Genomic DNA, 23,956 nt, shown 5'->3' on the forward strand with positions numbered 1-23,956 from the left:
GAGTAGATGTTCTGTGCTTGAAATCTGCAAGAGACGCCTGCTTTCAATCCTGGACTTGACACAGCTGTGCCTGTCATCTGGAGCAAATGATTCCAACTTTCTCTGCCTAGGCTTACCATCTGTAAGATGAGGACAGAAATGGTCTACTTCATCGGGCTCATTTAAGGATAATTGAGTTAATGCCCAGGAATTGTATGATGGCTGGGGACTCGGTAGTTGCTGGAAAGCGTCAGCCATTGTCATTGTCAGCATCGTCATCCACAGCAATACTGCCGTCGTCACCAACGGGAACTTAATCAGGACTTACGGAGGCAAAGCAGCAGGTGTGGGGTATACAGCAGCGGGGTAGACGTGGCTCCTTTACTCAAGGAACTCACCCTCCTTTCCAGGCAAAGAGGAATCGTAATAATAACAGAAAACAGATAATCTCTGTTATGAAGCTCATGTAGCACAGGGTACCGTGGGAATTCCAAGAACACAGGGGATGCCTGGAAGGCAGGCCTCCACAGACACACCTGGAGCATCCTTGACGCTCCTGGTATCTTCCCAGATAGAAGGTCAGACGGTCCAGCAGGAGGGACTCAAAGGCAGCTCCAGGCAACCCCGGGTATATGCGGGCATGATGGGCAGATATCAGATGCCCGCCATCTACCTGGGCTAAATGGGGCCTTGTGCTGTTTGTTGCCGGCTTGTGTGTGTGTGTGTACCCACAATTTCATGCATTTACTTATGGCTGTGCTGGGTCTTCGCCGCTGCTCAAGCTTTCTCTAGTGGTGGCGACCGGGGGCTACTCTCTAGTTTCAGGACGCAGGCTTCCCCTCGTGGTGGATTCTCTCGTCATGCCCGGCTCTAGGGCACATGGGCTTCAGTTGTTGTGGCCCCCGGGCTCTAGACACAGGCTCAGTAGTTGTGGCTCATGGCCTCAGTTGCCCCGTGGCGTGGGTCTTCCCAGATGGGGTCCGTGTCTTCTGCACTGGCAGGCAGAGTCTTTGCCACCGAGGTACCAGGGAAGCCTGCTGGCTTGTTGTTCTGACATCACGAAGACAAGGGAACAGGTGCTTCTGGGCCCACATCATTTCAGTCCTCTTTGCAGATGCGTGGAAACAGCTGTCTTCAAATTCAAAAATAATACATTGTGCTACATAGAGCTTTTCTGCATTTCAAAGGTTTCCTAAACATTACCTCGTTTGATCCTCATGACAATCACATTAGATACACAAGGCAAGTATTATTTGCCCTGTTTGACAAATGGGGACTAAGTCACGAGAAGACACCTGGTCCTGGTCACGGGAGAGTGAGGGCTGAGTCCCAGATCCCGGCGTGGTCTATGGAGTTGAGAGGAACCTATTACAGGTGGGTCTTAGCTGATTTATAGACCAGTGGGGTAATTGTGACTGAATTCTGGAAGAACTGTGAGGTGATTTGCAGGACATAAGAAGTAGATAACTCATGGAGATTTCAGCCAATTGATTGTATTTCTGAAATTAAAAACAGTTGAAATATCCCAAAGTATTAAAAGCAAGGCCTTGGGCACTGAGCGTGCCCCTCAGGTAGTGAATACAGTGCCCGCTGCAGCAGGACTCACAGCCGAGAGGGGGAAGCAACGTGGGTGCCTCGGCTGTTGAATGCGCAAATAACATGTGGCCTGCTCATAAAGGGCTGCCACCCATACACGGAAACCAGTGAGGTTCTGATCCGTCCTGCAACATGGATCACGTTGAAAAATTGCACCAAGTGAAACAGGCCAGGCACAAAGGACAGATCCTCCACGATTCTGCTTATCTGAAATATCTAGGAGAGGCAAATTCACTGAGAGAGAAAGTGCTAGAGGTTACCAGGGGCTGTCAGGAGAGAAAAAGGGACTTATTATTTAGTGGTTAGGGATTTTCATGTTGCAATGCTGAGAACCTTGAACACAGATAGTAATGGTGGTTGTACAACCTTGTGAATGTACTTCCTGCCACTGATGCATATGCTTAAGACTGGTTAAACTGGGACATTAAGTATCTGTGTCTGTACACACAGAGGCAGGCCTCATTTTAGTGTGCTTCACAGATATTGCTTTTTTTTATTTTTTTAACAAATTGAAGGCTTGTAGCAACCCTTTCTCCAGTGTTCTTGCCTGGAGAATCCCAGGGATGGCAGAGCTTGGTGGGCTGCCATCTATGGGGTCGCACAGAGTCAGACACGACTGATGCGACTTAGCAGCAGCAGCAGCAGCAGCAAGCCTCAATCATGAGCAAGTCTGTTGGCGCATTTTTCTAACAGCCTTGGCTCACTTAGTTTTTCTATGTCACATTTTGGTAAATCCCACAATATTTCAAGCCCTCCACCAGCAAAAAGATTTCAGCTCAGATGGTGGTTAGCCAAATCAGTAAAATCAGAAGTGAAAAAAGAAGTTATAGCCAGCACCACAGGTATACAAAAGATAATAAGAGACTCCTATGGACAACTGGCACTAGTGGTAAAAACAAAACCCGCCTGCCAGTGCAAGAGATATAAGAGACACAGGTTCAAGCCCTGGGTGGGCAAGATGCGCTGGAGGAGGGCATGGCAACCTTCTCCAGTATACTTGCCTGGAGAATCCCATGGACTGGTGAGTCCATAGCATCACACAGTCAGACACGACTGAAGCAGCTTCGCACAGCACACAGGAACAGCTATATGGCAATAGAATAGACACCTGGAAGAAATGGACAAATTCTTAGAAAAGGTACACTCTCCTATGACCGAACCAGGAAGAAAGAGAGAATCTGAACAGGTCAATCACCAGTACTGAAATTGAATCAGTAATTTAGAAATTCCCAACAAACAAAAGTCCAGGATCAGATGGCTTCACAGGTGGATTCTGTCAAATATTTAGAGAAGCATTAACACCTGTCCTTCTCAAACTATTCCAAGAAATTTCAGAGGAAGGAACATATACTTTGAAACTCATTCTATGAGATCAACATCACCTTGATACCAAAACCAGACAAAGATAGCACAGAAAAAGAAAATTACAAGTCAGTATCACTGATGAACATAGATGCAAAAATCCTCAACAAAATATTAGCGAACTGAATCTGACAATGCATTAAAAGGATCATACACCATGATCAAGTGGGATTTATCCTAAGGATGCAAAGATGTTTTTCAGTATCCATAAATTAATGTGATAGGCCACATCAACAAATTGAAGAAGACCAACCATATAATCATCTCAACAGAGGCAGAAAAAGCTTTTGACAAAATTCAACATTGTTTATGATAAAACTCTCCAGAAGGTGGGCATAGAAGGAATATATCTCAACAGAATAAAGGCCATGCATGACAGACCCACAGCTGACAACATGCTCAGGAGTGAGAAGCTGAAAGCATTTTCTCTAAGGAACAAGACAAGGATGTTCACTCTCACCACTTATGTTCAGCTTGGTATTGGAAGTTCTAGCCACAACAATCAGACAATAAAAATAAGCAAAAGGAATAAAAGTAAAAAAAATAAGTAAAATTCTCACTGTTTGCAGAAGACATGCTACTATATGCAGTAAATCCCAAAACACCACCAGAAAATTAGCAATAGAGCATTTTAAAATTAAATATGTATGTTGTTTATTTAGACAGAACGCGGTTGCACGCGATGTGTGCACGCTCAGTCGCTTAGCCATGTCCAGCTCTTTGTGACCCCATGGTCTGCAGCCCGCCAGGCTCCTCTGTCCACGGGATTCTCCAGGCAAGACTACTGGTGTGGGTTGCCATTTCCTCCTCCAGGGGATCCTCCAGACCCAGGGATTGAACCCGCATCTTTTGCGTCTCCTGCACTGGCATGTGGATTTTTTACTACTGTGCCACCTGAGAACCCTCTACTGCACACTTATTAGACTACAGTAGCGTGTAAACAGAGCGTTTATGTGCGCTGGGAAACCAGAACTTTCACAGAGCTTGCTGTATTGCAATATTCCCATTATTGTGTAGTCTGGTACCACACACACAGTATCTCCAAGGTATGTCCGTGTATATATGTGTCTGTGTTTAAGTAACTCCTCGTGAGGAAGTGTTTTTAAAAAGTAAAGAGATGGCAGCACGGTGAATATGATAATTTTTGAGACGCCTCGTAGGTTCTGCTATTTTTCATGAGAGAAAGCATTGGTATCACAACGCCGCGGCGCCCTGCGTTTCCTTTTAAGCCTGATTATTCCTGCCGTGTGTTTATGAAACATACACAGAGCACTGGTGTGTTTAGAATATAGAAAAGGCAAAGTGTGTAAGGAGATAACAATTTAACTTTTTGCAGGAAAACTCTGGCATGTTTTTCATTCTGACAGACTGGTGAGAAGAAAGACGCAGGCTCTACTTTCGTAAACCCGTTTATCCCTCCATTCTCAAGAGCCATTTGTTACCAGTTATTCCCTGTCATACAGAAATACACCTTGAAGAAAATATAGCTAATTCCTCCATATGGTTTTCAAATATATTTGCTCCTGTGCTAAATGTTTCATAGCTTGTACGCCGCAGGTTAGAAAAGAAAGGATTCAATTTTCCAAGACCGTGGAACCGAAAAGAGTCCTTACATTTTACAGAAAGGGCAGGAGCAGTCACTGAGATGGGAGACAGTTTTGTCTAGTGATGAGGAAGAGGAAGGGATCCCCCTGCCCAGGTCCCCAGGCCGCCTCCAGCTTCATCAACAGTCTGGGGCAATTTTATCCTTCATGCCTCGAAGCAGCCACGAGTAAAATGGTTAATGATGCTTAATCCCTTGGCTGCATATTCAGGACAGAGACTGAGCCTCAGGGTACTTGGGACCGTGCAGGTCATGCATGCCTCGGACCATTATGGAGGGTAGACGAGACGCTGCAATTGAGGTAGGCAGCAGGCCATCTGATGGCCTTGCAAGGAGATGGCCTCTCTCTCTCCAGTGACTTGGAAAAGGGCGTTCTCTTCCAGGCAAGGAAATTATGGACAAGACCTGAATTTTAAGGCAAGGCTCCCCAGATATCCAGTCAGCTGCCAGGTGGCCTTCAAGCCAGCCCTCTCATGGCACCGTCCCTGCCCCGAGGCCATCTGTGCCTTCCTGGTGGAAAGTCGCTGTGGCCTTGGGGACCACCCGGAGGCAGCTTTCCTCTCCTGCTGCCCCCTGGCCTCTCTGAGGCCACTGTCTGCTTGCTCTCCCTGATGGCTGGGTCTGTTGGCTTGTTGCTGTTCAGTCACTCAGTTGGGTTCAACTGTTTGTGACCCCATGCACTGCAGCACACCAGGCCTCCCCGTCCATCACTATCTCCTGGACCCTGCTCAAACTCATGTCCATTGAGTCGGTGATGCCATCTAACTGTCTCATCCTCTGTCCTCCCCTTCTCCTCCCGCCATCAATCTTTCCCAGCATCAGGATCTTTTCCAGTGAGTCGGCTCTTCACCTTAGGTGGCCAGAGGATTGGAGCTTCAGCTTCAACATCAGTCCATCCAATGAACATTTAGGGTTGATTTCCTTTCGGGTGGACTGGTTTGATCCTACTTAGTATAAAAGGCCTCCCGGGTTAAAGGTTTACGGCATCTGTCTGAGGTCAGTGTGATGTTGTTATAACGCTGGACACGTATCGTGGGGGCCTATCCTCTGCTGTCATCACTTATTCCCCAAGAATTCCGTGCACATGGGAAGACAAAAGAACAAGCAGGGGGCTGTGGGGGAGACAGGGGCGGAGGAGCAGAGGGGCCCTGGGCATCGTCTGCTTCCCCCCCAGGTCCATCTGCGTGGCTGGCCCAGACCAGCGGCCTGGCCACGCTCCTGGAACCAGACCCCCGAAGGGCTGGCAGAAGGGCCTCCTGCCACTTGCCGCCTTCCCTAATGAAACGGCAGCATCCAGCAGAGCAGGAAAAGCAAAACGCGCGGTGAACAGGAAGGGCGGGTCAGGCCCTGCATCCTGTAAGAGCCGTCCCTGCTCTTTCTATTTCTGAGAGACTGAGAATATTAAAGGTGAGGGCGTGGGATCCATCGTGAAGGAATTGGAATCGTTTTAGAGGATTTGGCCCCTGACCTGATAGAAACTTTCTCCTCTAGAGAATGAGTCTGGTAAAAGGGGCAAAGCCACGGTCATCCGTAGGAACATGCCGGCTCTTCACTGGATGCCCTCGGCCGCTGTGCATCTGAGAAGAGCTGGTCCTCCTCCTGGCCATGCACCCCTACCCCCCTGCCCCCAGCTCGTGGTCTTTGGAGCCGGGAGAAGTTTGCTGGATCCGGAGACTTATCAAGGGTGTGATGGATCCATTGTTCTTACTCAGTGCAGTCTGGCAACTGAGCTGCGCTGTGCGAACCTTCCGCCTAGAGGTGAGCAAGGGGTGTAGGCAGGGGACGCAGGCAGGCAGGGGACCAGACCTGGGAAGACACAACATACAGGGCAGGTGAACTGGACGTGGGACTCGGTGCCGCTCTGCCCGCCTGGCTGGGCAAAGCCAGTGATTCCGCACCCGCCCTCCCCGAGACGCACCAGCCGTGTTTCCACTGTAGGCATCACAGCCGCGTGCAGAGGACTCAGAGCCACACGGGGGTGGCTGCGACCTCACTGAGGGACCTGAGACCTGGCATGCCACCTCCCTGGGCAGCTGCAGCCTTCAGCAGCTCTTCCTCTCTAGGGAGGAGACGGTTTATGCCTTGACCACTTCTTAAGGCAGGTTTGAATGGTGATGAGATCCTGTGTAAAGGTCTAAGTTGTTCTCTACACGGAAGGCATGATTCATCAAAAGTGATTTCATGTTTCAATGCCATTCTCCCAAATCATCCCCCCCGCTCCCTCTCCCACAGAGTCCAGAAGACTGTTCTATACATCTGTGTCTCTTTTGCTATCTTGCATACAGGGAGGAGGGAGAGGGGTTCAGGATGGGGAACACGTGTATACCTGTGGCGGATTCATGTTGATGTGTGGCAAAACCAATACAATACTGTAAAGTAATTCACCTCCAATTAAAATAAGTAAATTTATATTTTTAAAAAAGTGATTTCATCTATGCGATGAATCCCTCCAAGTTTTACTCCCTGAAAATGGCAGGGAAGAAAGCCTCTGTAACAGTGAATGTTTCAACAGGTATTTATTGAGCACCTACTACGTGGCAAACACTGAAGCACTTGTAACGTGTCGGTGAATGAAGCAGATTTCAACTTAATGCCCTTTTGCAGTTGGCCTTCTAATGGGCACTCGAAGAAATCTGGTCGCGGGTGGAGTGAAGTGACGGGAGTTATGGAACATGAAACTCGTGGGCTAGGGGGTGGTACAGATGCAAGTTTCAGGAAAGACTGATTTTTAAAATTCGCTCAGTGTCCCGGGCTCTGCCTCTTTGAGACTGAAAGCTCTTGTCTGTCTCTCTTTGTACTTGTGGAATTCAATGAATACACAGTGTCAAGCGTGCAGACCCATTTGAAGAGGGGGGCTTGTCGAGTGACAGGAAAAAGAAAAAAAAAGGCATTTCAAGGAAGAAGGTGATGCCTAATGGAAGCTGATGGAAGGAGGAAGAAGATAACACCATGTGGGAAAGTGGAGCCTGGTGACGAAGAAGCAGTGTGAGGTGGGCTACAGTAAGAATGTCCGGTGACAAATAAAACGCTGTCATCAACCGAGGCCGGAAAATATTTCATAGACGTCATAAGCCATCTAGACACTGACTCCTAGCTCCCGGCTCCTGTGGGACGAAGCTCTCTGCGTGGAGCCTGTTGTAAATACAGGTTCAAGGTCACCAAGCCAATGACAGAGCCCTTCCTGTAGTCTGGGTTCCCTCTGTGGACCAGTGGCTTGCAGGACACCGGCCGTACCGGATTCACAGTGCAAGCCAGAGGCGCTGCACCCCCTCAAGCTGGCGCAGTCCTCTCACTGTTTCAAGGGCCACGACATTTAGGGAGTGCCTACTGTATGCTTGTACTAGATGTAGCAGTGAGCAAGGCGAGCAGCCCCCTGCCCCCTGGCGCCCAGGCTGGGGTGCCGTGGGCAGAAGGTGGCCGTGAGTCACCCAGACGCACACAGCTGTGTGGGGAGCAGACTCTACGCCAACGCAGTGGATGCCACATTCCTAAGCCAGCGGTCCCCAACCTTTTTGGCCCCAGGGACCGATCTGATGGAAGGCGATTTTTCTATGGCCCAGGGTTGGGGGGATGGTTTCAGGATGACTAAGCACATGGCATTTATTGTCCACTTCAATCTAACACCACCGCTGATCTGACCCGAGGTACCAGTCCATGGCCTGGAAGCTGGGGGGACCCCTGTCTTATGTGACTCCAGAGAGCATCCTTGACGTTGAGATTGTAGGTCTTTATTTTTCCCAGTAATCCCCCTCATCCAGAGTTCATAGAACACAGGGGGAATTGTGTACGCAGACTGCTGTAACAAAAATACCGTGGACTGGGTAGTGAATAAACAAGAGAAAGGTACTTCTCGCAGTTCTGGAAACGGGAAGTCCCGACCAAGGCTCTGGCAGATGCTGTGCCTGGTGGGGGCCAGCCTCCCGGAGGTTCCTAGCTGGAGTTTCTCGCTGTGTCCTCAGGTGATGGAAGGGGCCCCAGGAAGTCTCCTAAGAGGGCGCTGATCCCACTCACGAGGTTCCACCCTCCTGACCGCATCACCTCCCAAATGCCCCACCTCCAAATGCTAGCATGTCAGACTTAGGGTTTTTTGTTTGTTTTCTTTTATCCCTGTTTTTAAAATTTATTTATTTTTATTGAATGATAATTTTTTATTCAATGATAATTGATTTTGTTGTTTTCTGTCAAACCTCGACATGAATCAGCCATAGGTATGCCCTCCCTTTTGAACCCCCATCCCACCCCTCTAGGTTGACACAGAGCCCCTGTTTGAGTTTCCTGAGCCAGACAGCAAATTCCCGTTGGCTATCTATTTTACATATGGTAATGTGAATTTCCATGTCAGACTTAGGTTTCAACAGTGTGAATTTGCCGGGGACACAAGTGTCCATCCTATGTGTGTGAGCTTTTCTTGTTCCTTCAGCCACCCTGACCAGATATTAATCAAAATAAGGAGCCAAGGAGCCCTCAGGTTGAAATACACAATGGTTGGGTAAAATACAGCGCTTGGTAGAATGACCAGATGGAGGGGATGTTGAAAAATAAATGAGGTGTGATCATTGCGATTTATCCCCATCATTACAGACTTGCTTATTAGGAAGTTCCACGTGGGCACAGGGCAGCGCCAGGGAAAAGTACGGATAAAAGGTGAGCATGAGTGGCCAATGCTCCTCACGTGGACAATGCCTTGTGCTGGGCCTTGCAGAGGATTGCTTGTGTTGCTGCACCTAAATTTATCCAAAGAAAATGGATTCACTCTTAATCACTCAATGTGCTCTTTCAAGTTGACCCTGATACACAATTTTAATTTTTCTTTTTTATCCATCCCACCATTTTACTTCAGGCACTTCTTTCTCACATGGACGACTCCAAAAACCTCCTAAACTGCTGTCTCAGTTCATTCTCCACACGCTGAAGAGACCTTTCTAAATGGCAAATATGCTCCTGACATGGTATTGCCTACAGTTTTTTTTCAGTTGTCCGCAGGGGAGAGCTTGTCCCCTTAAGAAACAGGATCCTCATAATCCGAGCCTCACCCGCCTCCTCCCCCACACCTCACCCCAGTGCTCTGGATCTCCTGCAGCCCCTCAAAGGACCTTCTTGCATGTCGTCACCATTCAACTGAACAGGCAGCCCGCCGCTCAGTCCTGTCCACGCTAGTCCACCTGGCCCCCAGCATTCCAGCGGGATGTGCTGTAAGAAAAGCCTCGGAGAGCCACAGGCCCTTTGCTTCAGCCCCGCACACACGCTTCATATTCTTCTGGAGATATGGACCGTTTGTCCGCCTTCCCACCAGACTGGGTGGCCTTCAAAGCCGAGGCTGTATTCTCTGTATCTGTGTTTCCCCAGTATCCCCCTTTGTTGCTGTTGTTTAGCTGCTACGTTGTGTCTGATTCTTTGCATTCCTGTGGGCTGCGGCATATACTCCTATAGGCTTCCCTGTCCTTCACCATCTCCTGGAGTTTGCTCAAACTCAAATCCATTGAGTCAGCGATGCCACCCAACTACCTCCATCCTCTGTCGCCCCTTTCTCCTCTTGCCCTCAATCTTTCCTAGCATCAGAGTCTTTTCCGATGAGTTGGCTCTTCACATCGAGTGGCCAAATTATTAGAGCTTAAGCTTCAGCATCAGTCCTTCCGATGTATATTTGGGGTTGATTTCCTTTAGGTTGGACTGGTTTGATCTCCTTGCAGTCCAAGGGACTCTCAAGAGTCTTCTTCAGCAGTGTAGCCCAGTAAGACCTGGTATATGATAGATGCTCAATAGATGTCTAGAAATTTAATGAGAGAGACAAAAAAAGGTGACCAGTCAACATCCTGTATGAATTCCATCTGAGCCCCAGGAGGGGAGGGTCCCTGGGGTGTTGACTAGCCTGGGGCATCCTTAGGTATTAGTCTGTATGGGGAATCTTCGCCTTGCTCATCACTAGCACCCAATGCTAAATTGGAAACCAACCTGGGCTTGAAAAGGAGGCGTCTGAGTTTGCATGAATTCAAGTTCCTGAGAGGGCGGATTGGACTGGCTTGCAGCATGGAACATGGCTAACCTGGCTATAGACTGGCGTTCTTGGGTCAGGCCACAGGCCCTGGGCCAGTCACCCATGCCTTGGATTCCCGTTTCTCCTTAAGCGGGATGCTTAAAGGGGGAGTTCTACGGACATACAGGTATTTTCTATTAAACCATAAAACCCCAAGGGAAGGAAAGCACGCTCCCTCCTTAATTCTCCTGAGTCAGTGGGCATGCTGGCTCCACTCCCTTTTAGAGGTATGGCAACAATCTGTGCTCGTCAAAAGAACTTATTTCATTTGAAGGATGAGAACAGTTTCTGAAAGCTGATGAAAAGAGTCAGGGAAGAACGTAGCCTGAATCTAGAAATGATCTTCCTGGGTTCCTTCAAGTTAGTAATTCTGAGGGGAGTGGGTCTGTTCATTGGATCCATTGACAGATTCTCAATTACAGTTGATATAGAGAAATGGGGTGTCTTTCATCTGTGTCAACTGACTCTGTTATCAATAGGCTTATGAATGATAGCAAGCACAAAAGATAAAAGCGCAGTTGTGGTTTTGAAGTCTTGATGAGGAAAATACTTTAAAGCTGGAGCCTTTCTGGTCCCCTGTGAATGCTACTGTGCCAGCTATGCTGTGCCCCACCTGGCAGCCTGCGTAGAATGGGCTGTGAGAAACCCCCCAGCGTCTTGTAGGCTTCAGTTTTCCGTCCTCTCTGAGATGTGGCTCAAACTCAGCTAGTTTCCTGGCGTTCTGCGTTCATCCCAAGGGTGATCTTTCTATACCAGAGTTCACCTGAGCATCTCAGATGGAGGAGACATCATTAATTCATTCAGGCGAGGTTTTTCTCCATCGCATGCAGGCCCTTCAGTTGCTTTGGTGTAGTGGCACATTTTATAAATGGATAGATTGAAGGTGGGAGGAGAAGGGGATGACAGAGAATGAGACGGCTGGATGGCATCACCAACTCGATGGACATGAGTTTGGGTGAACTCCCAGAGTTGGTGATGGACAGGGAGGCCTGGCGTGCTGCAATCCATGGGGTCGCAAAGAGTCAGACACAACTGAGCGACTGAACTGAACTGATGTTGGAAAGGGGAAGTTCCTAGTATTGGAACCTGAGCCTGCTTAAGGAGCTGACTCTGGTGTGCTCCGGAGAGCTTCTGGGAGAAGTTGCGTGTTCGAGAATTCTCGGCAAGGGAGAGAGAGCTTTGGAATAGGGAAAACAGGCCCATGCCCAGGGACAGTTTCTCTTAAGAGACCTTGGAAGAGTGTTTTCTTCATATTTCACCATTGACTGCATTTCACAAAAGTTTCACAAAATAATACCCGTCCTAGGAACTGTCTGCACTTGTATTTTCTGTTTTATTGTAGGCTTTCTCTTTGAATGCTGGTTGGCACAGTAAGTGATAGAATTAATTTCATCGCACGAACCTTGCAGTTGCCTTCGTGTGGCTGTCTCTGTGTTCCCCAACAAGCAGTCATCTTTCCTGTTTCCTGTGGGGGCCGGTGGAGAGTCAGACTCACATTCAGTACTCAACGGCAGGTCTTCTTCTTATTTGATAGGCCAAGCTCCAGTTCTTAAGGACTTTTACTTTTAATGCTCAGCAAAAGAAACTTAAAAAGACATAATAAGGCACATGCTTGTCTGATGAATTGAGGAAATATATCTTCCTTGTGTGTTTTATCGTTAATTCCTAAAATGTAACTTTTTTTTTTCTCTTTAGCAGTCATTGTTTTCCCCTTTTCATCTTTCTCCTTTACAAAGTGTTCATCTGCCGTGAGAGACTTGGTGGATCCTCTGTCTTAAGCCTAGATAGCATATTCAAAAGCAGAGACATTACTTTGCCAACAAAGGTCCATCTAGTAAAGGCTATGATTTTTCCAGTGGTCATGTATGGATGTGAGAGTTGGACTGTGAAGAAAGCTGAGCGCCGAAGAATTGATGCTTTTGAACTGTGCTGTTGGAGAAGACTCTTGAGAGTCCCTTGGACTGCAAGGAGATCCAACCAGTCCATTTTAAAGGAGATCAGTCCTGGGTGTTCTTTGGAAGGAATGATGCTAAAGCTGAAACTCCAGTACTTTGGCCATCTCATGCAGAGGTGACTCATTGGAAAAGACTCTGATGCTGGGAGGGATTAGGGGCAGGAGGAGAAGGGGACAACAGGAAATGAGATGGCTGGATGGCATCACTGACTCGAAGGACGTGAGTTTAGGTAAACTCTGAGAGTTGGTGATGGACAGGGAGGCCTGGCATGCTGCAATTCATGGGGTGACAAAGAGTCGGACACGACTGAGTGACTGAACTGAACTGAACTGTCTTAAGGCAGGGAGCCTTTGTTTCAGTGATATGCAGCTCCCGTCATGGGGACAGGGTCCTGGCTGGATGCTGAAATGAGGGTGGGTGGGCTGGAGCCCCAAGTTCTCAGGAAGCCTTGGCTTCAACCTCACCACCTTGGCGCCATCCCAACCTATGTCTCCTCCCGTGGATGTTGCTCCATCCTCCAGGGCTGCCCACATCCGTGTTTCCACCTCTCAGTGGTCCATTCACTGTGACCACACTAGCCCGTAAGGCTCCAGGAGGAGCCCTGTGTGTGCTGACTCTGTCTGAACGTCTTTGCTGGGAACAAGTTGCCTAGAATGAATGATCAGGTTCCAATCTCTCCTCGTGCTCGTGTGAAGAAAGACATCCTCTTGCATGTCAGTGGCAGTGACTCTCAAGTTTTCCTGAAGTTCTCTCCCTGAAACACTCATGTTTCTGTTGTTTTCTGTGTGCTGAGAGCTGGGCATACGAAGAAGCAGACATGTCCCTAAGGTGACCTCAGTCCAGCAATGAGGAGAGCCTCTGATGGAGCCCCTGCTCTGTCCGCTGGTTTAATAGTTGAGCTCATTTAGTCCTGGCCATGCGCTGGGAGCTGTCTACTGTGTGTGCATTTAACAGCTGAAACCTGGAATCGGCGGCTGACATATGGCCAGCGAGTGAGACGGACCTGGGATTTGGACAGAAGAAATTGTTCTGACCTTAAAGCTCATTCCTCTAACTGATGTGCAGCACTTCATTCTTCCCAGGCTTTGCCCTGGAGAAACCCACAATGGGGCAAGAGGAAGTGGGCCGTGATGCCATAATGAACAAGACTTCACACAAGCATGGGACATAAAAGCTGTGATGGGAGAACAGTCAGGCGAGAGATGAAATCTAGGGAGGAGGGAGGAGGCGGCATTTGAACTGGGCGTTGAAGGATGAGTAGGAGCTCATCGGATTGGAGGGTTGGGGGAGATACTAGTGCTCCTTCTTTGGTGGACGACGTGCTTTCTTTGAGCTTCCTCTGCTCATGTCCTTGCTCAGTATTAGCTTCTAAGAGGAGTTGCCAAGTGTAATCGCCGTGGCTTATGTCCGTCTCCAACGTGACGTGACTCATTTGGGGGTCATTCACACTCACTTACACTCATCCCCGAAGCCAAGTCGAATGCGTTCTGCAAAGCTAGACAACAGTGGTTTCACAGACGGATCCTCCACTGGGCATTGTCTGCAGGAGTCTGTTTACTTATTTATTTGCTGTTGAAAACGAAGCAGGAGAATTCAACGGCTTGGAGGGACTTGCTATATAAGATGTACCTTCCTACGTGGGTATGAGAGCTGACCCTGATTCTGGTGCTAGGTAACCACACGTGGGCCAGATGGCAGGGGCTGAGCAGAAGTCCTGGGAACCCAGAGAGGAGGTGGTACACGTGCCCGGAGCATGGCCCAGGGGCTCCTTAGAGGATATCCATCTGGAGGCACCACTGACCAGTGCCACAGCGGGAAGACCTGAGTCCCCCTCCACGCCTGCTGTTACCCAGCTAGCATGAGAGCTCGTTCACCGCGGGCCTTGCGAACAGCCCTGGAAATTTCAACCCGGGGCCATTAGAGACCGTCACCAAGACATCTGTAAGGCTGCTGTTGCCAAGGTCATCCCGGCAGTGTGAGGCTCCCGGGGAGAAGCTGGCAGTGCCCAGCCGTGACCAGCCAGCTCAGGTGGCCCACCTGCCTGGGTGCCAGGTGGCCCACCTGCCTGGGTGCCACATTGCCCGTGCCCTTCGGCCAGGTTTCAAGATACGAGAAGGGTCAGGGGGAGATGCAAAAGATAGCGATTGGAGTGGAATTAAGCTACTTTGGCATGGAGCAGACGCATTTTTAAATGAGGTTTTCAAAATGCCACACAGTTTGTATTGCATCTGGTCCCCTTGACGGTTGAGACGAGGCTGCTATTGGACAGCCCGGAGTGTGATCAGGTGTGGGGGAGACGGTTTCAGACTTTTTTGCACAGTGTCAATTTTCACAGATTTGATTATCAACCTTGAATATCTACCTGGACTCACCCAGTAGAATTTCCCAGCTGGAAGGTATTCATACCAGGGGACACCTAATTCAGGGAGTGTGATGGGTCTACACAGAGTGGAGAGTTAGACTTACACGTGGACCCACGCCGGGCCCATCCTTCAAACCATTGCCTGTGTGATCTTGGGCAAGTGATCCGGTCTCTCAGAATCCCCTTTTCCTTACCTATAAATTAAGAATTAGTTATTTCCTAGAACTGTTGGGAGGGTTAATTAAGATAGTACTAGCGACCGTGCAGGGCTCCCGAGGGCTCTCAATGCATGTCTTTTGGTCCTGCTTTAGAAAGCATTCTCTGGTGGCTCAAACCATAAAGAGTCAGCCTGCAGTGCGGGAGACCCAGCTTCCATCCCTGGGTTGGGAAGATCCCCTGAAGAAGGGAATAGCGACCCGTTCCCTTTTGTTTTTTAATATGTATTTATTTGGGGCTGCACTGGGACTTTGGTGCTGCTCTCGGGCTTTCTCTAGTTGCAGCGAGCAGGAGTCACTGACTTGCTGCAGAGCACAGGCTCAGTAGCTGTGGCGTAGGGGCCGAGTTGCTCCGGGGCACATAGGATCTTCCTGGACCAGGGATCAAACCCACGTCTCCTGCACTGGCAGACAGTTCTTACCCACTGGACCACCAGGCAGACCCCTCTCCATTCATTCTATTTGGCCTTTTCTCCGCCCTACTTGCAGGAGAGGAAGCTGAGGTTCCCAGAGGCAGAGCTGACGTCACGTGGTCATCTGTGGCCCAAGCAAAGCCCCCCTCGGCCTTCCTCCTTCCTTTGCCTCACGCTCCTCTCTGCCTCTCTTCCTCCCTCCCAGTTCAGAATCTAGCCCCCTTTCCCTCCCACCACCAGCAAACGTTATATCATGTCCGCTGGGTAGCTTTCAGTTTGTATTTTTGCAAAACACGTATCTTTGTACGAATGCATTTTTCACTGTTAAAAGGTTTATGGATATGTGCATATGTGTTCTGTGTACATTATTTATGTAAATGTATTTACACGTGTGTGTGTACATGTGTCAGCATGCATTCCTATTTCTTAGTTTTTGCCCTGAGCGCTGTGTTTGTGATCCACCCATGCTGCTCTGTATGCACACGACCTTGCTGCTCATCACTGCTTAGTGTTGACGGGCATGTGTCCAGAGCATTCTACGTGGCCCTCTGCGAGGATGGGCACCCAGGTTGCCTCCAAACCCCCTCGCTACCTCCACCACCACCTCTTTCTCCCTGTGCTTCCTAAGAGAAAGAAAGGGAAAGTGTCAGTTGCTCAGTCGTGTCCGATTTTTTGCGACCCCACAGACTGTAGCCCACCAAGCTCCTCCATCCATGGAATTCTCCAGGCCAGAATACTGGAGCGGGTTGCCATTTCCTTCTCCAGGGGCTCTTCCACCCCAGGGATGGAGCCCGGGTCTCCGGCACTGCAGGCTGGCTCTTTACCATCGGAGCCACCAGGGGGTGCTTCCTAAGGCAGGACCAGAAGACCTGCATTTGCTACAAGTTTGCATCTTCCATTAGGCTCTGAGGCTCTGAGAGCAGATTTCCTGACTTCCGTGGAAAGCACTTGGCACGCACTAACATATCTGTAAACACGGGGCCGGAGGCTTCTCCAACAGCTGGACACACTGGCTCAGGTCAGGCGTCCTGTGGCCTCATCTCCAGGGAGAGTGGGTAGCATTACCTTACCTTGTAAAGGTTTATGATCAGTGCAGGAAGCATCTTTTAGGGAAAGATGAAAATCACTCAAATGAAACTTGTCATTGAATTCCTTTGAATACACCACATTCATCTGTCCAAACAAGCAGTATCAAACACTTACTCTAGGTGACGGAGGTATGGATTTTGCAAACCATTTGAATGCTTTCAGTATTCCCAGATCCACGGGAGATTCCTGCTTCCAGGGCAGTGAACTCCATTCCATGGGTCTGCTGTGGCCTTTGGAGAGGACGCTGTCAGGATGTACACAGGCGAGGGTGAGTGGCGGGTCACAGGTCAAGTCACAGTCTCCCTATGAGAAATGAGACTCTCTGACGGCAGTGCCAGAGGGGAACTGTGTGGAAACATTCATCTTCCTGTGAAGACAGGAGGCTGATGGCAAAAAACTGTTAGGATTTTTTTCCCATGGTCTTTCCTTTTAGGGAATCAGAGGAATGGTCTACTTGGATGCAGCTTTTTTCCTATTGATTTTGTGATTCTGAGTGAGGGCACATAACTGTAATTGACAAGTAACAGGGTCGCTCTAGACCTGGGGTCTGCAAACTTCTTCTGCAAAGCATCAGATAATAATGTTATACCTTACAGGTCACATGGCCTTGTCACAAGTTCCACTCTGCCACTATAGTGCAAAAGCATTCATTAGACAATGTGTGAGTGAATGGGCTCAGCTGTGTTCCAGTAAAACTTTATTTATGAAATAAGAAGTGGATCAGGGGGACCTGACTTAGAAGCTCACTTATTTGCTACATCTGGAAACCAGCATACATTTATCAGGTCTCTCAAGATGGATCAGAGACTTCCCTGGCAGCCCAGGGGTTAACACTCCATGCTTCTACTTCAGGGGATGTGGATTTGGTCCCTGGTCAGGGATCCCACAAGCCACACACGTGGCCAAATAAATAAATAGGTAAGATCAGCTCCTGTTTCTTCCTGCTGCTGCTAAGTCACTTCGGTCATGTCTGACTCGGTGCGACCCCATAGACTGCAGCCCACCAGGCTCCCCTGTCCCTGGGATTCTCCAGGCAGGAGTACTGGAGTGGGTTGCCATTTCCTTCTCCAATTGTTTGTTCCTAATTGGCTGCAATATTAGGGGGGTACCCCTAGCAAAACTGCTAGGAGTAATAAAAAGAGGAGACAGAAGGGAAATTGGTCCTGTGTTCATTTGGGCTCATCTTGGTTGTGCATGACAGAAAACCCAAGTCATGGTGGCTTATGTAAGAGAGAAGTCTCTGTCTGCCTTCTGTATAAAACATTTGGAGGAAAGAAGCTCAGGAATCTGATGGCTTTTCTGTTTTCTCCCATGAAGGGTCTGGATTTCGTGATTCAAAATTGTAGCAAACATTTCAGGTAGAAAGATGGGAAAAGTGGAGAGGAGAAGAACGGTATTAGTAAATTAAGAATATTCACCTCACCAAACGCTTTGCCAGTCACCTCTGTTTATCACCTGTCATGGTTGATTTTGTGTCAGTGAAGCTGGCCCACGGTACCAGCATTTGGTCTCCTAGATGTTGCTGGGAAGGAGTGGTGCTTTTTAAGGTGATTAACATTTAAGTCAGTAGACTTCTGAATAAAGCATATTACCCTCCTTAGTGTGGGTGGGCTTTGTCTAATCAGTTGAAGGCTTTAAGGGAAAAGAGACCAACCTCCCCAAAAGGAAGACAGAATTCTACCTCCAGATGGTCTTTTTCCTGGGTTTCCAGCCTGCTGGCCTGCACAATCCTACCCTGCAGATTTCAGATTAGCAAGCCCCACAAGCAAATGAGCCAACTTCCTAGATTCCTAAAACTAACCAATCTTGGGACTTCTCATATTGTCCAGTAGTTAAGAATCTGTCTTCCAATGCAAGGGACATGAGTTCAATCCCTGGTCAGAGAACTAAGATCCCACATGCCATGGGGGCAATTAAGCCTGCATGCCAAAACTAAGACCCAACACAGCCAAATAAAAAAAGAGTAACCACTCTCTCTCTCCGTATATGTATATGTATAGTATATGTATGCTGCTGCTGCTGCTAAGTCGCTTCAGTCATGTCAGACTCTGTGCGACCCCACAGATGGCAGCCCACCAGGCACCGCCGTCCCTGGGATTCTCCAGGTAAGAACACTGGAGTGGGTTGCCATTTCTACACACGTTTGGATTCTGTCTCTGGTGGTTCAGATGGTAAAGCATCTGCCTACAATGCAGGAGACCCAGGTTTGATCCCTGGGTCCAGAAGATCCTCTGGAGAAGGAAATGGCACCCCACTCCAGAACTCTTGCCTGGAAAATCCCATGGATGGAGGAGCATGGTAGGCTACAGTCCATGGGTCACAAAGAGTCAGACATGACTGAGAAACTTCAGTTTCTTCTTTCTTTATGTGCACACACACACACACACACACACACACACACACACACACATCCTATTGGTTCTGTTTCTCTGGAGAAATCCAGTCTTCAGGAAACTTACCACGTGTCCTTCCTAGTGGTAGTTTTCTATATATCTCTATAAGCTCTTTTTCTAAACTTACTTCTTTGGATCCTGACGGGACTCTCCAGGGAATCTTACCTTGCTGCCCATATTCACTTTTATTTTCAGGGAACTGTAAGTTAGAATTGGTTTCTCTCGCTGATGGTTAATGCCAAAAAAAAAATAAATAAATAAATCAAGATTTTCAGGGATCCTACTCTAAGGCCATTTTGACCCCTTACAGCAACAAGGCAGCTACCGTGCCTGCTTCTTGTCGGTGGTGTTGCCGTCGGCACATACTAGGTGCTTGGTAAAGACGGGCTGATGGGGCCAGTCGTGAGGCAAAGCTGTTTCAGCCGATTGGCTACTGGGGCAAAGTGAGCAGAGATCAGCGGAGCGAGAACGGCCTGGGGCTGCTGCAGGACCCAGGGCCGCACATGTGCCCGCAGACCTCATCAGCTGAGCCGGTGCCAGCCGCCGGTCTGGGACACACTGGACGGGAGAGGAGGCTGCAGGCTGCACGGCGCCCACGTGACCAAGCCTCCAGCCCCATGCACCTGCTCGGGACTATGGGGCTCCGGGTCCATGCAGGGAGACTGCCTGCAGGATCTCAGAGGTTTCTGGTAGTGCCAGGCGATGGGCCCAGTGGGAAAGGGAGGTGGGTAACACGGCAAGGCGAGCAGCTGGCGGCGGCCTCCTTGGCCAGCGGGCTGCCGCGCTCCGCCAGGCTCAGCTGCCTGTGTCCAGCAAAGGCAGGGAAGAGCCAGCGGGGCGAGGAGCAGGTGTCGCTGTGGCCCCTGCTGTGTGCTGCGGGAGGAGGCTCTGCTCACACCGGCTTCTCTCTGCCCTCCCTCGGCACAGGGAACACTCGCCTGGGAAGGGCTAGTCTGTACTGCGCTGGGATCCTGCCGGGACCCCCAGCAGGGACTTGCCTAGAGTGGGCCATTAGGGCAGACCTTTGAGCTGCCTGCCGCTTTGCAGATACTGGGAGGTTGGTCAGGCACCTTACTCTTGCTTGGAGTAACTCTGCTGCTTATTACTGACTGTGTGGGTTTTGGAAAGACTGCAGAATCGTTTCAAGCCTCAGTTTCCTCATCAGTGAAATGAGCTCACAATGAACATTAGGGGCTGAACTGTGACTCCAGGACCTCAGAATGGGACTGTTTCTGAAGACACGGTATTAAAAGGCTGATTAACATAAAGTGAGGTCGCTGGGCGGACCCCTAATCCCCCATGACTGGTGTCCTGTATGAAGAGCGGGTCGGGTACACATAGAAGGGCCACCAAAGACGAGGCCTCAAAAGGCGCCAGCACCGTGATCCTGGGCTTCTCGCGATGCTCTGTTGTGGCTGCCCTCGCGAGCTAATGCCGGGTGTGTCTAAGAGGTTTTTAAGGATCAAGTAAGGGAATGGGTGTCCCGTGCTCACTGTACTTCCTGGCACAGACTGCTTAAGTATCTTCCATCTTCTGCTCTGCAGGCCTTTCGAGGCAGTGGAGTACGGTAGCCCCAGCCCTGGCCTGCCCAAGTTTAGGTTGGGCACTTACTTGCTGGCTAACGATGAGAGTAATATTTAAATTCTCAAAAAGCCAATTTCCTTTCATAAGTGGGGCAATTTCAGGGCCGGCCTCACACACATGCTGGGCTTGGGTGCCCAGCACAGGGAAGCCCCAGGGGACCACTGTCGCTGCAGGTATTGTGAGGCAAGGAAGCCTGGACCCTGTCCCTTTGCTAAGGATGGATGCTAGAAACTTAATGCTCATTGAGGCAGGCAGCAAGGCTCCGAAAGAAGTGTGCAGGACACACTTTAGCTTGAAGGATACACTTGGACATGGTGCTTTTGTTCTAGAGGGATACTGATTAATTTTAAAATATGAATAAAACACAGCCCTTTCTCTCTCTTAAAGAGATCTACCCTTTGAACAGACATTTTTAAGATATATTTTTGTTATCTTTTTAATTGGAATATAGTTGATTTTTTAAATTAGAGGATAATTGCAATATTGTGATGGTTTTTGCCATAACTTCTTTTTTTCTTAATAATTAGAGGATAATTAGTTTACAATATTGCAATATTGTGATGGTTTTGGGGAGTATAGTTGATTTTTGTTGTTGTTGTTTAGGCACTAAGTCACATCTGACTCTCTGTGACCCCAAGGACTATAGCCTGCCAGACTCCTCTCTCTGTGAAATTTCCCAGGCAAGAATACTGGAGTGGGTAGCCCTTTCCTTCCCCAGGGGATCTTCCCAACCCAGGGTTCAAACCCGCATCTCCTGATTGGCAGGTGGACTCTTTACCACTGAGCCATTAGGGAAACCCACGGTTGATTTACAGTGTGTTAGTTTCAGGTGTGATGGGGGAGCCTGGTGGGCTGCCGTCTGTGGGGTCGCACAGAGTCGGACACGACTGAAGTGACTTAGCGGCAACAGCAGCAGCAGTTTCAGCTGTGCAGGAGTGTTTCAGTCATGCATACATCTATATCTATTTTTTCAGTCTCTTACGTTATCACTTCACTTCAGCTCAGTCGTGTCCGACTCTTTCGACCCCATGGACTGCAGCACGCCAGGCCTCCCTGTCCATCACCAGCTCCCGGAGCTGGCTCAAACTCATGTCCATCGAATCGGTGATGCCATCTTTTCCCTTATAGATTATTACAAAAGATTAAGTAGAGTTCTCTGTGCTGTCCCGTAGGTCCTTGTTGGTTATCCACTTTGAATATAGTACTGTGTGTCTGTTAATCCCCACAGATTTGTTTGTACTGAGATACAGTAGCGGGGGCTTGTAACACAGCATGTTGCGTGCGGACCACGTGTTTGGACTCTGCGCCCCCTGCAGGGTGCTCACCACCGGAAACTGTCTCCCTCCGTCCACTCGATCCTCCTGAATCCATCTCGCCCGGCCCCCTCCCCTCTGGCAGCCACTGCTCTGTTCTCGGTCACTACGTGTCTTTGTGTTGATTTATTTTTGCTTGTTTGCTGTCCTCCACGTGTGACTGAAATGATTCGGTGCTTGCTTTTCTCTGACGTATTTCAGGTGACAGATTTGTCAGCATACGACGCACGGTCGTTAACCAGAAGCAGGTGTTTACGGCAGCTCTAGAACCTCTTCATCTGGCAGAATAGAAGTTTTGTAAACACTGCACAGCCACTCCCTGCTTCTGCCGCCCCCCACTCCCCACCCCTGGCAGAACCATTCTACTGTCTGCTTCTGTGAATCTATTTTAGACTCCTCTATAGCCGTGGAGTCAGGCAGTATTTGTCCTTCCGTGACTGGCTTACTTCACTCAGTGAAACGTCCTCCGGGTTCATCCTTGCCGTCTGGCTCGGCTGGAAGTCCTGCCCTTTCTCTTTTAAAAGCGGTCCAAGCCAAGGATGCAGAAAAGCTGGGCCCTGGGCACCTGGTGTCAGAAAAGCCCACGGAAAGGTTCCGAGCGGCACCACCTGGCCTGTCCATCCTGCAGCCTTTTGCGAGCTTTTCCTCCCAATCAATGGCTCATGAAGACACAGGAGCTGGAGGAGGTGGGTGTGTGTGTTGGGGGGCGGGGAGCTCCAAGAGATCTGAGGCTGCGGGGCCAGCAGGAGACTCCTTTGAAGGATCAGGTATAATCTCGCAAGTGTGTGTGAACTTTGCATGATATCCATATTCATTTTAGATATAAAATCGCATTTACGGTCTTTACTCAGAAGTAAAATAGAAGTGCCCTGAGGGTTTCACGCCCTTCCCCAGCAGACACAGCTGAGCAGCTTGGGGTGCCACCCACTTGGTTAGACCCAGGGCCCTGGCAACCTTCTGCCTTCTCCTCCCCCAGCTCGCGTCCCGTCCTTGGACAGCGGTGCTGGGTGGCGTTCATGGACCCTGCGAGTCAGCGGTGGATGCTCTCAGAGACGTGAACTGATGGTGGTTGTAAGATGTGACCCACCCCAGGGGTTCCAATATAAGAGGAAACCCGGGAGAACAGATCAGTTCTGAGATGTTCAGCGATGAACCATTTTGCCACAAGGGCTGCTGGTCTCTCCCAGCCCCAGGGTGCCCCTGGGGCTGCCAGGTCCAACTGTGTTAGGGTAGGGGGCGCTGCTCACCCCACTCCCCAGACCTCCTTCCTGAGTCTTAGCTGCTGCTGCTGTGATGGCCGGTTTGCTTGGGGACTTCACACCACAGTGACCGCCCCTTCCCCTCCAGAGCGACCACCCCCCTTGAGTGTCTGTGTAGCCTGGCACACTGCCCACAGCCCACACCGGCGATACGCTGGGTTCCGGACCCCCTGGATGTGGCCCACCGGGAACACACCAGTGCTGTTCCCACCCAGAAACCCCCCTCCCTGCAGGGATGTCTAAATAAGACAAACACAACACTAACCGAAGCCAGACTGTGCGACAAGGCTCTCACACGGGGCTTTTCCATTTTTGTACTCTCGGCCGAGCCAGCCAAGCTCCCAGCTGCCCATCCTGACCTTCTGGAATCAGTGCCAAGTAAACGCTTAGAGCTGAATTTCAGGCTGTGGGTTGGGGGGGGGGGACGCAATCCTGCAGGAGCAGGGCTCGACCCTCCCCTCCAGGGAAGGGCACAGGGCCTTGGATCACACTGTTGCTATTTATAGTAGGATGGGGTCAGGGAGTCAGGGAAGGAGCAGAACCAAGGAAGTCTTCTATTAACACATTCAACTGGATACGGCTCTACTCTGCCTTCTCTTTGCAAGATGCTGCACTGGCTTCACAGGGGCAAAGGCAGGACCGCCTGGAGCCCAGGGGAAGCACTTCCTCAGGGCTGGGGGTGATGGCCACGCTCCCCCAGGCCAGTGAGTGTCCGAGGCCTGAAGCCCTTTGGCGGCAGAGGCTCCAGGCTGGGAGGCGGGCAGTCACACACAGGGGCAGCAGAAACCTGAGCCTGGAA

General features: G+C 49.7%; 1 protein-coding gene across 1 annotated transcript in view; it reads left to right on the plus strand.

Moving 5' to 3' along the window:
• DPP6 (dipeptidyl peptidase like 6) overlaps window positions 1-23,956 on the plus strand; it is an 814,558-nt gene that overhangs the window by 256,395 nt on the left and 534,207 nt on the right. The window lies entirely within an intron of this gene.

The sequence above is a fragment of the Ovis canadensis genome, chromosome 4, assembly GCF_042477335.2.
Source record: "Ovis canadensis isolate MfBH-ARS-UI-01 breed Bighorn chromosome 4, ARS-UI_OviCan_v2, whole genome shotgun sequence".
NCBI lineage: Eukaryota > Metazoa > Chordata > Mammalia > Artiodactyla > Bovidae > Ovis > Ovis canadensis.